Genomic DNA, 14,604 nt, shown 5'->3' on the forward strand with positions numbered 1-14,604 from the left:
AAAAATCTAATATTTGGAAACAGTGAGTTGGAGCAAAGGTAGCTAAAAGAGGCCATGCTTTCTAGTCCCAGAGGATTTTCTTAACATTAACTATGATTTAAAAACAAACTCAGACTTCTGGGGAAGATGACAGAGTACAAGGATCCTAAGCTCACCTCATCCCACAGATACAACTAGGTAACATCCACACTAGTGTAAATAACCCAGAAAATGACCCAAAGACTAACAGAACACATGCTCCACAGCTAAATGTAGAATAAACGCTACACTGAAGAGGGTAGAAAGGGTGGCAGTGTAGTCAGGAGCTAAATGGACCCCCTAAGACTGTCAGCGGGAAGGAAGGACACTGCAAGCATGAGAGGGGAAAGAAACAGACCTTCACACTAGGCATCCGAGGCAAAGAAACCTGCATAGGGAAGATGAATCCCCATAACATTTAGTTTTAAAACCCAGAGGGGCATAATTTTGCAGTTCTTAAAATCAGCAGGGCTTAATAAAAATCAGTAGACTCAGTTCTGGGAGACCCGAAAGAGAGAACGGAAACTGAATTCCCACACTTTACTGAGTCCCTACCACATTAAGTATCTATTACAATTATATTAATGACTTCTCAATACTAAAAACGATTTTTTTTTTCTTTTTTAAAGACAGTATCAGCTCACCCTTCATTGGATAAATCTAGATCATTAATTTTTTTTTTCTTTTACAAAAAAGGGAGGGAGGGAAGGAGGGAGGGAGAGAGGAAAGGAAGAAAAAAGAAAAGAAAAGAAAAGAGAGCATAATAAACAGACCTGCAGAGATAAAATACAGAAGCTGCAATTTGAAAAATGCCTGCAGTATATAGGAGGGAGATTTGTTTGAAATCTCAGAATGTGTGCTAGAAGGGCAGAGATCTTTAGGAGACTTCCCTAAGAACAAAGGAGTTGACAGCACTATTTCTCTCCCCTACTCCCAACCTGCATATACAGACACCTGTGGGAATCAGCAACAATGAGGTCACTCTATACCTATTTTGTTAACAGCGTGCCCCACCATGCACTTCTGTGGATCCACCCCCTCCAACTCAGCTGGCCTCTGGAGGAGATTTGGGCAAATGCAGGTCCCTTCTGGCAGCAGACCAGCACACCCCACCCCCATGCTCTCCTGTGAATCTGCCCCCTCCAATACACCCTTGGCCAGATCCCATCCAAAGCAGTGACACAAGCGTAGCAGTGTGCAAATAGCCCCAACAGGGGCCAGCACTGCTCCAAACTGCCTTCTGCCCAGAGAGAAGATAACCACAGACCAGTTCAACTATGGATCCAGTAGTGGCCTGGAGGCAGGGATTTTGTCTGACTGCAGGCCTCACCCACTAATGTAGACTTCTCAGGAGACAGTACAGGGAAATGGAATTTGGTGCTATTGCATCTCTGGCAAATGCCTGGTCTGACCCAGCTCAAGTCCAAAGTAGCCCCAGACTGGCCCACTAACAACAGAGGGACCGAACCTTGCCCACAATAAGCAAAGAGAGCCATTGCAAACAAGTGGACTGCAGGTCACAGTGACTCAACCATGACAGCAGGGCTCACACAACACACATAGGAGATATCCCTGAAGTGCTAGTTTCTAGTAACTAGGGGACATTGCACTACAGGGTGCCACAGGACCTCTTCTTCCTACTTTCAAGAGCAGAAGTCATAGCTGACTTTCCTAAGACACAGAGACTTAGAAAAAATGAGGAGACAGAGGAATACGTCCCAAATGAAAGAACAGGACGCTATCACAGCAGAGAGCTAAACAAAATGGAGATAAGTAATATGTCTGATAGAGAATTTAAAGTAACGGTCATAAAGATACTCAAGGACTTGAGAAGAGTGGAAGACCTCAGTGAGACCCTCAACAAAGAGATAGAAAACATAAAAAAGAACCAGTCAGAGATGAAGAACTCAAGAACTGAAATGAAAACTACACTAGTGGAATAAATAGGAGACCAGAGGAAATAGAAAGGATCAGCATCCTGGTGGACAGAATAATGGAAAAAATCAAGCTAAACAGGAAAGAGAAAAATACTAAAAAAGTGAAAATAGAGAATTCAGCACCATCATCAAACCTAATAACATCACATTATAGGGATCTCAGAAGGAGAAGAGAGAGAAAGGGGGGGGAAGCAAATTTATATGAAGAAATAATACCTGAAAACTTCTCAAATTTGGAAAAAGTCCAGATCCAGGAGGCACAGAGATCTCCCAAAAAATCAATTTAAGGAGGACCACACCAAAACACATAGTAATTAAAATGGCAAAAAATTAGTGACAAAGAGAAAATTTAAAAGCAACAGGAGAAAGCGGTTGCATATAAGGGAAACCTCATAAGGCTGTCAGCTAATTTTTCAACAGAAATTTTGCAGGCCAGAAGAACGTGGCATGATATATTCAAAATGCTGAACGAAAAAACCACACACACACACACAACAACCTGCAGCCAAGAATACTCTGTACAACAAGGCTATCATACAGAATAGAAGGAGAGGTAAAGAGTTTCCCAGACAAATAAAAGTAAAAGGAATTGATCACTACCAAACCAGCCCTACAAAAAATGTTAAAGGGGACTTTTTGAGTGGAAAGGAGGGACCGTAAGCAGGAGTAAGAAAAGTAGGAAGAGAAAAGCAGTAAAATTAAGTTTATCTATGAAAATCAGTCAAGAGTTCACAGAATATAAGGATGTAAAGTATGACAGCATAAAACTATAATGTGAGAGGGAGAGGAGTAGAAAATGGTTTCAAATTTAAGTGACCATTAACTTAATATAGACTGCTATGTTCATAAAATATTGTATAGAAACCTAATGGTAACCACAAATCAAAAACCAATTACAGATATGCAAAAAAATAAAAGAGAAAGGACTATAAGTATATCAGTAAAGAAAGCCAGCAAGCTATAAGAGAAGAGACCAGGAGAATAAAGGAACAGAGAAGAACTACAAAAACAGCCATAAAACCCGTAACAACAGTTTTCTGGATATGTCTCCTGCGGCAAGGAAAACAAAGCAAAAACAAACTATGGAGACTACATCCAAATAAAAAACTTTTTGCACAACAAAGGAAACAACCAACAAAACTAAAAGACAACCTGCTGAATGGGAGAAGATATTTGCAAATGACATATCTGATAAAAGATTAGTATCCAAATACATAAAGAAGTCATACAACTCAACACCAAAAAAACTACAAATAATGCAATTAAAAATGGGAAAAAAACATGAACACATATTTCTCCAAAGAAGATACACAGATGGCTAACAGACATGAAAAGATGCTCAGCATGACTCATCAGGGAGCTGCAGATCAAAACCACAATGAGATACCACCTCTCATCTGTCAGAATGGCTAAAGTCAAAATCACAAGAAACAGCCCTTTTGCACTGTTAATAGAAGTGCAAATGGTACACCCACTGTGGAAAACAATGCAGAAGTTCCTCAAAAAAATTAAAGACAGAATTACCATATCATCCAGTAATTCCACTACTGGGTATTTACCCAAAGAATATGAAAACACTAATTCAAAAAGATTTATGCATCCCTATGATTATTGCAGCATTATTGACAATAGCCAAGATATGGAAGCAAGTCATGTAACCATCGATTGATGAATACATAAAGAAGATGTGATGTGGAATATTATTCAGCCATAGAAAAGAATGACATTTTGCCATTGACAACAATAGGGATGGACCTTGAGGGTATAATGCCAAGTGAAATAACTCAGTCAGAGAAAGACAAATATCATATGATTTCACTCATATGTGGAACTTAAGAAACAAAACAAACAAAGAAAAAGGAGACAAACCAAAAAACAAACTCTTAAGTGTAGAGAACAAACTTATGCTTACCAGGTGGGGGTGGGATGGGCGAAATACATGAAGGGGATTAAGAGTACACTTCTCTTGATGAGCACAGAGTAATGTATAGAACTGTCGAATCACTATACTATGCTCCTGAAAGTGATAACAACACTGTATGTTAATTGTAATGGAATTTTTAAAAAATAAAACAAACAAGTCACAGTGGTAAACATGCCATCAAAAACCCAACAGACCTGACTTTAGTACACAGTACCTCCTTTACAGGGGGTTGATGTGCCCATGAGCATCTCCTAATGGCTTCAACGTTCTGGGTATAATGAGTGAAGATACTTGCAAGAACCAGTCTCTGAGGAAAGAACAAGGGTTCACGCAGGTAGGAGGCACCTGGCCCATGCCAGCTCCTGAGGTGACAGAATTTCTGTTGTGAGCTCTGAAAGATCTCAGAGTGGCCAGTGATTGTAGGAAGCCCCAGCACGCTGTGATTTTTATAGATTTTTATCACCATTTTATTTGTTTATATATAATTTCATTAACATACATATAAAAGCATATGTATACTTATAATTTCTAGCCGTAGGGTTTTTCTTTTTAGTTTATTTCATATGCCTAAGAATCAAGAAAAATGTATTAAGACTGGTTTTGGAAGGAAGAAATGGGAATGTCTATGAACAACTCTATTAACTGTAGATTTTATAACCATTTTTAAGAGGGCAAGATAACATCACAGGTTTAAATTCAAGGTCTCTAATCCATCTGAAAGATTTATTGTATTGGGGAAAAATTCTGCTTGTTGCTGCATTTTAATAAAATTAATCTCTATAATTTGTATTTGGTCTCATATATACAATCTCATACTTTGGATGCTGACAGAAAATGAAATTTTTAGTGGACAATAAATTACCTTTACTTTGATTTGATTCTTATATAAGGTGGCCATTACCTGTAAGAAATACAATAATGGAAGAGTTGCTCCCTGAAAGAAATTTTGAAGCCCAAGATAATTAGAGGCAAAGAGTTTACCTAAACTGAAAAATATATATATATTTAATTCTTCTCCCTTTAGAATTGCTTTTTTTTTTTTTTTATTTAAAGAAACAAAAATGTTTGGGTGCTTTTTTCTAAAGTGAAATTTTCTTGTCTTTAATACATTCTGTGTTGCTGGAAGACATGCAAATGTTAGTCTCTCATCCGGAAGAATTTAAGAAATATCATTTTCATCTACAGTTTGTACCTTCTTGTGTAACAAATAGGACTCAATTATATTTTAACATATGAAGATGTTGTATAAATGAAGATGATATAAAAATGCATCCCTGAAATAGGGATGCCTTTTTATCCAAACTAAAAAGTCATGTAGTAACCTTTCTTCTTTCAACACAAACAGTGACACATTTAATTTACAAAATATGTAGTATATAGAGAAAGAAATATCTTCCCATTATGTAATGGATTCTTTAATAAGAATATCTTCCCATTATGTAATGGATTATACTTTCTAAAACACACACACACACACACACACACACACACAACACCACTGTAGAATTTCTGTTTTGCACAATAATTCCTGTCCCCCAGTTTCTGTCCCTCAGTAGCTGTCTGGTTTGGAAATAACGTTATAGAAAGTCCAGAGAATGTGTCTTTCTTTCTTTCTTTTTTTTTTTTAATAATTTTCCCTTTTTTTAAAATCATAATAAGTACACTCTTTATTCCCCATCCCCTATTTCTCCTAGTCCCCCATTCACCTCCCCTCTAGTAACCATCAATTTGTTCTCTTAAGAGTCTGTTTCTTGATTTATCTCTCTGTCTCTCTTTTTTCCTTTGCTCTTTTGTTTTTGCGGTATTTGTCTTTCTCTGACCACCTTATTTCACTCAGCATTATACCCTCTAGTTCCGTCCCCATTTTTGCAAATGACAAGATTTCATTCTTTTTTATGGCTGAATAATATTCCATTGTGTTTATATACCACATCTTCTTTATCCATTCATCTATTGATGGACACTTATGTTGCTTCCATAGTTTGGCTATTGTAGATAGTGCTGCAATAAACATAGGCGTGCTTGTGTCCCTTCAAATTAGTGTGTTTGTCTTTTTTGGGTAATACCCAGTAGTGCAATTCCTGAATTGCATGATAGTTCTATTTTTAAAATTGGAGGCACCTCTATACTGTTTTCCATAGTGGCAGCACTAGTTTACCTTCTTATCAACAGTGCCCCAGGGTTCCTTTTTCTCCATGTCCTCACCAACACTTGTTATTTCTTGTCTTTTTCATATAAGCCATTCTTTTTTTTTTTTTTTAAGATTTTATTTATTTATTTGACAGACAGAGATCACAAGCAGGCACAGAGGCAGACAGGGAGAGAGGAAGAAGCAGGCTCCCCGATGAGCAGAGAGCCCGATGCGGGGCTCGATCCCAGGACCCTGGGATCATGACCTGAGCCGAAGGCAGAGGCTTTAAACCACTGAGCCACCCAGGTGCCCCCATATAAGCCATTCTAACAGGAGTGAGGTGGTAGGTAGTTCATTATGGTTTTTATTTGCATTTCCATGATCATTAGTAATGTCGAACACCTTTTCACATGCTGTTCATCTGTTCAACAGATAACCCATTGGCAATTTTTTTTTTAGTGTGCTTAACACACATTACATTAGTTACATTAGTTTCATGTGTACAATATGATTGACAAGTTTTTTCATTATGCTATGTTCACCACAAGTGTAACCACCTATGTCCCCATGCATTGCTACTAGGATTTGTCTTTCTTAAATGCTGTGTTGCATAAGTGAGGTTCAGATCCATGAAAATTACATTGCAATGGAAGTGTCAACCAAATGTGCATTGTTTATTCCCAAACTGGGTGCTTTTCTTGGATCTCTGTCTTCTATGAAATTCTAGTTCTTTGTACAAGGAATCTTAAACACAGAGATTCCCAAGTCAAGTTCTGCTAGAAGCTATCAGCTTATTTCTACCCATTGATTACATCCCTGTTCTCTTTCTCTAAAATCAGAGTTGTAGTCTATGTAAATAACCTAGACAAAGAAGAAGGAAAAAAAAAATTGGCCATTGCTACATAAGCACTCCAAGGATGTGTGAAGGCTCCTCAGACTTCTTTCTGCCAACATGGCCGCAGCACAGAGCTGCCAATGCACAATTAATATGCCCCAACTGTCAGACCCTCTTCATGTTTCAGTCTCCTCCTTCTTCCTCCAGAGGATAGATCCCTCAGCCACACATGCAGTTGTCTTCTGCCCCTAAAGTGAAAGAGTCAGGGTATAGTCAGGATGAAATGGAAGTTTTGTTTTCATCTTTCATCTTTCCCCTACCCTACACCCCTTTTATTAGTTGGCAGGGCCGCTCTTAGGGCCAATTTAATGTGAAAACCTGTTTAATTATTAGGGCCTGCTTAGCCAGAGCAACTCCATATTGCCTAGGTAGCCATATTGTTGTTACATCCACGGACTTCATTCTGGGAATAAACGCCCCAGTAGTTCCTGGTGTGGTTCCGGGTATTGATTCCGGGAGTAAATGCCTTAACAATAGAAGCCACGTACCTTGGGTCTGCAGTTATGCCCTATAAAACCAGCCAGTGAGATCCGGAGAGGGTCGCTCTCTTCGGAGGCGGCCCTGGCCGGTCAGTCTGACTTCTAATGCTTAGCATAAAATAAGGCTTTGCATAACTTTCACTTTGTCTCAGTCTCGTTCCTTTGCTAACGGACCCCAGTAGCCGCCATAACAAACAACCACAGACTGGGTGGCTTAAACAATAGCAATTTGTTTTCTCACAGGTCTGGAGGTTTGAAGTTCAAGATCAGGTTTGGTATCTTCTGAGGCTTCTCTCCATGACTGGCGGATGGCTGCCCTCTCCCTGTATTCCCACATGGTTCTCTCTCCATCTCTTTGTTGTCTGTGTCCTAAATCTCTTCTTCTTGTAAGGACACCAGTTATATTGGATTAGTGCCCACCATGACCTCATTTTACCTTAATTACCCTTGTAAAGGCCTTATCTCCAAATGCAGTCACATTCTGAGGTACTGGTGCTTGGAGCCTCCACATATGAATGAGGGGGCACAATTAATTCTATAACATCCTTCTATCGATTTCCTAGGACCGCTCTAACAAATTCTCGCATACTAGGTGGCTTGAAACAACAGAAATTTATTCTCTCACAGAGGATTCAGGAGGCTACAAGTCTGAAAGTAAAGTATTATCAGGCCTGTGCTCCCTCTGAGGTCTCTAGGGGAGAATCTATGCTTCTTTTTAGCTATTGGCGGTTCCTGGCAATCCATGGGGTGACGTGGTTTGTAGCTGGATCAGCTCAGTCTTCACTCTGTGTTCACCTGCTCTCCTTCCCTGTCTTCACACGGGCTTCATGTAAGTTTACCAGTCATTGGATTTAGGGTCCATATTAATCCAGTGTAACCTTGTCATAACTACTTAAATCTGCAAGCACCCTAATTTTGAATCTGGTCACGTTGTCAGGGTCTGAGTGAATATGGGTTTTGGAGGGATGTTACTCAACCCCGTAAGCCTCCTATTATAAGTAATCTCCAATAACTAATCTTCCTCTGGTAATGAATCTCTCACAACTCAGGTTTGTATGTTTTGTTTTGTTTTTCATTCTGGAAACAGAAAGATTGCAAGTGAGGAGGGGAAAAAAAGTGAATAATTAAGAGCTCGGGAATTCAGGGATGAATTTTCCAACATTCAATCTTTGGCTCTATGTGTTAATCTTCCTTAAAGAGGAATATAATATGTACTTAGGACACTAAAGTGCTTTTTGTTCTTTCTGCATTTATGCCATTGTTTTGCCTTTATGACATGCTGATGGTAGTTCTTATTCCTTTCTCTTTTCTATCTTCATTATGTCAAGATGTACCATTTTATTTCTATAAAGCCTTTAGAATTAGAGAAATTGAGTTCCACTAGGCCATTTGTCAAGCCACATTTTCGTTATGTCCAGAATTAGCGTAATAGTATTTAACTCTCAGGTTTGCTGCAAGATAATAATTGCTTGGTGTGCTATTTACATATAAGTCATGAACAAGACATTGTTGCTCTCTCTGGCCACCTGAACCTACTCTATGACCACAGGGCCAAAGAATGGCCAACAGGATTTAGTATATAAATACCCCAGATCAGTCACCCGTCCAGTGGGATAACACACATGTGTATTCTACACTGGCTCTCAGAATTCCCTTGTGGGATTAAGCTCCAGTTTCCCACACAGTAACTAACCTGACATGGCACCCTTCACTGGCTGCCTTCCTTTCCCAGTCTCACTTCTGCATTCCTTTTGTGGCATGTCCAGGGACTACCTTCAGATTGATGACTTTCAATTGAATTATTTGCTCAAGATCTGCTTGGGAGAACCCAAACAAAGACAAATACTGTTATATCATTATTAAGAATAAGATATGGATAAGATATGGAGGGGTGCCTGGGTAGCTCAGTTGGTTAATGGTCTGCCTTCAGCTCAGGTCATGATCTTGGGGTCCTGGGATCAAGCCCCATGTTGGGCTTCCTACTCAGCTGAGAGTATGCTTCTCCCTCTCCTTCTGTCCCTTCCCCTGCTTGTGCTCTCTCTCTTTCTCTCTCTCAAATAAATAAATATATTTTTTGAAAAGAATAAAATATGGAACTTTTAAAGTGCTCAAAAGTTTTCTGAGTCCAGGCCTTGGGGGAGGTGCTTATCATGTCCATTATCCCTTCTCAGAAGGTGACTTCTGCTGCAATCCGCCTGCCGTTTCTCTTCACATTCAGTGTCCTTTTTTTTTTTTTTTTTTGATGGCCAACGTAAGTCTCTTTCATTCTAGAGACTTTTGTGTCTGCTGGCATCGTGCAATTTTGTGGGAAACTCCTAGCCTTAGTTAAATGCTTAAAGCTGACCCCCAAGTATCACGAATGACTTCATCTACCTGTCTCTATCTACCAGTCTCATTTTCATCGTATTCACACCGAATTACTTTCTCTGACCAGTTCCTAAACATTCATCCTTCACTTGAACCTTTGATGCTAATTTCAGACCCACCTTAGCCTGTGGACTTGATGCCTTTTCACTTACTCAGGAATTCAGTATCTGTGCATTGAGTGCCTGCTATCCACCAGGTATGGACCTGATATTCCGAGGTAGACAAGATGAGGTCTCCGTTCACACTCTGGGGTTTCCTTGCTTCATTCTCTCCATAAAGCCTTTTATTTACAAGAAGCAAAAACAAATGAGCTACTTTAAGTAGATGAAAGGAACTTAATTCAAAGACATGTAGTAGCTCAGAGAATTCATGAGAAGTCCAAAGAATCAGGCTTGAAAGCTACTCTGCCAGGAATAGCACCCAAAATCACATCTCAGAAATGTTTCTCAGGACAAAATTGCCATTAGCACTGTAGCAAGAGCTTTGGTATTTGGGGACTTTTAGAGCTGAGTGTAGCTACTGCTTTTGCTGGTGCTCTCAGTAGAATGAATTCCATACTTTCCATGGTAGGCAGTTTCTGAAAGGTTGCTAATGATCCCTTCCTTTTGGCATGCACATCCTTATGTAATACTCTCCCCCTCATGTGAGCAGAACTGGTGACTTGCTTCTAATGAACAGAATGTGGCCAAGTGATGAGATATTATTTCTGTGGTAAAGTCGTTAAAGAGGTGACTTCCATCTTGCTTGCATTCTCTTTCTCACTCTGTAGTTCTTATTTGCTTGTTCTGATGAAAGAGGTTGCCACATTGGGGGGTTGTCCCCAGAAGAGGCCAATGTTGCAAGGAATTGGGAGCAGCCTCCAGCCAACAGGCAGTGAGTTGGTTGAATAAGGTTGAGTCCAACAGTCTATGAGGAACCATATCCTACCAACAACTAGAAGAGGTAGCTTAGAGGCAGAAACTCCTCATTTGAGCTTCGAAATGGCTCTTGGCACCACCAAGGCCCTGATGGCAGCTCCAAGAGGGATCCTAGAGCAGAAGACTCAGCTAAGCTGTGCCTGAAGTCTAGACCCACAGAAACTCAGATAACAAATGTTTTAAGCCACTAAATTGTGGTATAATTTGTCATGCAGCAATAGAAAACTAAGATACCACCCCTAGTTATTCGTATTGCTGGTGACAGATTCAAAATCTAGCAAAATCTGGTAAAATCTGTCTAACCAGTTGGACAAAGAGCCTACACTTGTGTCCCCCCTGCAAGGAGGCTGGGTGGGTGTACAACCGGCATTTTCATTTATTATACTTGGAGGTGGTTTCCTCCTCACAACCAGACACATAGGAGGACTTTCCAAAATGTGGAAAAGGCTTTCATATTTTGGTCAGTGAAAAACAACAAGTGCTGTGCACTATGAAGACTGCATGGCCAGGGGACCAGCTCAACTCAGGGTCTAGTAAGGAGCCAATATTTTGCCTCCCTTTGCACACTTCGGCTAGGATTTTCCCTCTGTGCTTCCTCCAGGGAAAGCCGCTCACCCTGTTTTCTCTGGACTCCTGAAATAGCTGGGGTCTGGAAGGAACTGGAGAAGGATTTTGTTTGGGTTGCTTATGGATTTCTAGGGTGTGATTTTATGTGAAAGCATGTGAATCATTGGTGAGAACTTAATCCTAATGTACTATTTCTTATAGCCCCCCCCCCCCCAGTTATGAGCTAGTTGAGGCAATAACAGGAAAGCTCTGAAAGCTCAACAGCCTTTGTTGTTTCCCCTGGAACACTTTCAAATAGAGCCCTTTCAAATAGATATCTCTCATAGTAATAAGAGGTGTTACAGATCCACACAGAAAGCCCCAAAAGTCACAATAATCCTACCACCTAGCAAAATCACAGGCCTTCGTGCAGAGAAGAGATGAACAAAGATACCGTGGAGCTGTGGGTGTCCACAAGGAAGCTTTGGCAGGTTTATGATCACCACAGACCCTGGGAGAGAGGATGCTAGCTTAAGGGCATAAATCCATTAGTGTGCGAAATACTTTAATAATGAAAGATGGCTGCCAGTGTGGAAGGCAGGCTCATTGCAGAACTCACAGGTCATAGGGTAAAAACCACATCAACGGAAAAAAAAAAGAGGAATCCCAGTGAGCAGAGTAACTGGTACTTCTTCAATATCTACTCTCATGGCGCTAGACACAGGCACAGCGATTATAGGGGTGACTCGTGCACCTCCTGCATTCAAGAAGTGCACAGGATCTTGAAGGAAACAAAGAGGGAACCAAGGGTAAGACTCAGGGGCAGGAAGAGAATAAGCTGGAGAACTCAGAGAGAAGAGGACATTCTGGTGTGCCGATTTTTGTTGGGTGCATGTTGCAAAATGGTGGGGGTCTATTAATTTGTCCTTTTCTTAATTAAAACTCTTACTGACTCATTGTGGTCAAAGGATTTGCAGTGATGAGAAATGTCTTGTCCGGAAGGATACATCCCCTGATTTTGTTCTTTGGGGGTGTGGGAGGTGTGAGCCAGGCAAGTTATAGCTATCCACCAAAAGATGGCTCCTAGAGATGCTTTTACCCCTTTGATCGTATTGCTTCTCTCTGCCCTTGAATAACCTCAGTAAGTTCATAATGTTCATCATGTTCATAATGACTTTTTCAATGCATTTTCATTAGTACACATTAAACATAGGAAATGCTGTCCTTTCTCCCTAACCAAAGTCTATACAATTCCTTCTGGCAAATTTTAATCTGATAACAAATTTTAGTATGACAGCAAAACAACTGAGAGGACTGAAAGGAACCACAAAATACATAGTGCATTGGGGAAAATCATGATTGATTGAAATAAAATATATTGTCGACCAGTATGAAGTTTAAGAGTGATCCGTGTACAGTCTCCTTCATTACTTGGGAGGCAAGATTATAATAAGTCTGTATTTAGTGATATTAGTGTGATACATATTTTTCAAAACCATACTCCTGTTATATTTGTACAGAAATACAGTTAGGTCATTTTAGTAAGGATGGGAATAGTTATAGGATCCAGTATGTTAAGATTTCATGCAAGTAAGCAGTCATTAAGAGAAATGTTTTCTACATAATAGGCTGTCATCTTTCTCTTGAGAACTATTCTAATAGGAAAAAAAAAGTTGAAAACATGTCTCTTTCAAATTTTATCAGATTTTGTTTTTGAGGCAATGGACTGATTTGTAGTGGTGTGGACCGTCATTGTGTGTGATTCTATTTCCCAGACTAATAAGCCTTTTAGGACTTTATTTCTGTAAATCAAATATATATCCCTAAAACCTGCAATTATCTGTGAGCAGTTATTCACTTATATTTACTGTCCAAAATAGAACTTTTCTTCCATACCAAATTGGTCATTTCAAATAATACTTGAACCTCTACTTTTGCTTGTGCTAACTCATGTGCTTTGTCAGTACTACCTAACACTTAAGGGGTGCCGTCCACACCATATTATGAAGTGCTGTGGGTCGTGATCTGATCATAGCAAGGTAGTAGATTATCAACTCTGAGGGGAGGGAATCATCTTTTTTTGTAACACAGTGTTTCATCCATAATTTAATAATCATTTGTAGTTAACTGTCTTGTTGAGTGATTCTGGATTCATGAAGAATGCAGAAGAATGCTCTAACAAGGACATTCTCCTTCTTGTTATTATGGTTGTGTAGACCAGTCTTAAGTATTTTGAAATAAAATTGTGACCAACGTGAACCATATGATGGTATGGACTTTTTTGGTGGGCTTTTGTATCCATAGCACCCATCACAATATCTACTGATAGTAGATGTTTTAGCAATTCTTTCATTTATCATATTGATTTTAACAAAGGTTATCACCCCCCCCCCCAAACACACACACATAAAGGTGGCAAAATACTGTATGGAAAGAGAATGTATAGTAGAGGGGAGTAAAGAAAAAACTTGCACCATTAAGACTTCCCAGAAACCTTAAGTTTATTCTATTCATACACTAATGAAGTAGATACTATAATTAAAACAAAGAAATAACCTTTAACAAATTCATTTATGGCAACAATCTAAATATCCACAGTTCTCACTGACTTAAACTCTGTATTTACTGATAAATGAGAAATTCTCATAATACCAAGAGAAAGGTGAAAGAAACCCCCATGCCCACTTATTAGTATCAAGAATTCTCAGTTATTTACTGCTGGCATTAAAGTTTTTCTAGATATGTCACTTTTATAAATGTTTTAGCTCGGGCCTAGATACTGTTTTAAAAAGGGGGAAAAACGATCCAGATCCCCAGTTGTTGATTTTTGTAGAAGTCAAGATTTTGTGTCTAAAAGAAATTAACAAGTGACTGGAAATCACAGAAAACTTATTTTCCTGTACGATAAATAACATCAACATCAAAATCAGTGGTTCGGCTAAGAAAATAACCTCCAAGAATCAGTTTGCCAATTTCGTTTGCCAGCCCTCTCACAGTGTCCTTTATGAGTTTATGAATTAGTTTTCTCATTAACAACGAATAATGTTTAACAATAGACCATATTCATATATGAATCAGAATCAAATCCTCATAAACATAGGTCTGCAGGAACAGCATGTTTCCTCTTCATTTTACCCTGCCATCACCCAGCCCTTATTAAAAATCTCTTTTTCTGGGGCGCCTGGGTGGCTCAGTCATTAAGCGTCTGCTTCGGCTCAGGTCATGATCCTGGGGTCCTGGGTTCTAGCCCCGCATTAGGTTCCCTGCCCGGTGAGAAGCCTGATTCTCCCTCTCCCACTTCCCCTGCTGTGTTCCCTCTCTTGCTGTGTCTCTCTCTTCAAATAAATAAAATCTTAAAAAACAAAACAAAACAGAAGCTCTTTTTCTGTG

The sequence above is a fragment of the Martes martes genome (genome assembly GCF_963455335.1).
Source record: "Martes martes genome assembly, chromosome: 13".
NCBI lineage: Eukaryota > Metazoa > Chordata > Mammalia > Carnivora > Mustelidae > Martes > Martes martes.